The sequence below is a fragment of the Sceloporus occidentalis genome, unplaced genomic scaffold (assembly GCF_023333645.1).
Source record: "Sceloporus occidentalis isolate IW3139 unplaced genomic scaffold, rSceOcc1.0.p SCAF_22, whole genome shotgun sequence".
In the NCBI taxonomy this organism is placed as follows: domain Eukaryota; kingdom Metazoa; phylum Chordata; class Lepidosauria; order Squamata; family Phrynosomatidae; genus Sceloporus; species Sceloporus occidentalis.
The window spans coordinates 13097191-13098470 of record NW_028317002.1 but is presented as its reverse complement, the minus strand read 5'-3'; positions in this window follow the sequence as shown (position 1 = coordinate 13098470).

Sequence of the window (1280 nt, the reverse complement as noted above, 5' to 3'; positions counted from 1 at the left end):
TAAGGGCCCCCCCACCCCCTCACCCCCCAAAAAAAAACATGATTTTTACCCAACAATTTTTTTTCAACTAATTCAACAAATTCAATTTACATATTGAATCATATCTGTAAAAAAATCAAAGAAAAAGGGGCGCATGTACAAAGGGCATAATCCAGGGGTGTCCAAGTTTTTTCTGCAGTGGGCCACTTCATCAGAATTGTATACGTGCGCGGGCCGCACTCATTTTTCACTGTGACAAAAAATATGGCCTTTAATAAAATATGCAGATTAAAATAAAGTAAAATGACACAAAACCTTTACTCTTCCTCTCACTGATTTCTGGGCCTTGAAAGTTTTGCGACTACAAATTCAGGATTCCCTAGATTTATTCTAGGGATGAACTAAAATGAAAATTCTGGACCAAAACATTCAGGGTTCACTTAGCCAAAACCGAAAATGACCCCCACCTTTAAAAATAATAATAAAAACTCACATGTTTAATAAAAGTAGGTAACACACAATTGGACAAAATTAGCAATATGACTTGGCATGATAGGAGTGTGATTGCTGTTAGCCTAGGCAACCAGTAAATGCTGGTACCTAGGCATGATGGGACTGTGCTCGCTGTGATTGCTGTTAGCAATCACACTCCTATCATGCCAAGTCAGCCAGTACATGCTGGTACAGGGTGGCTGTAAGTGATGTGCAGACCCCATACTGCTGGCAGCATCACTACACAAGGGGGGCAGCTAGCTAGGTTTCAGCATGTACTGGCTGACTTGGCATGATAGAAGTGTGATTGCTAACAGTAGTCACAGTCCCATCATGCCTAGGTTCCAGCACTTACACATCCATCCAGTAAATGCTGGAACCTAGGCATGATGGGACTCTGATTGCTGTTAGGAATCACACTCCTATCATGCCAAGTCAGCCAATACACGCTGGTACAGGATGGCTGTAAGTGATGTGCAGACCCCATACTGCTGGCAGCATCAATACACAAGGGGGGCAGCTAGCCAGGTTTCAGCATGTACTGGCTGACTTGGCATGATAGGAGTGTGATTGCTAACAGCAATCACAGTCCCATCATGCCTAGGTTCCAGCACTTACACATCCATCCAGTAAATGCTGGAACCTAGGCATTATGGGACTGTGATTGCTGTTAGCAATCACACTCCTATCATGCCAAGTCAGCCAGTACATGCTGGTACAGGGTGGCTGTAAGTGCTGACCCCATACTGCTGGCAGCATCACTACACAAGGGGGGCAGCTGGCCAGGTTTCAGCATGTACTGGCTGACT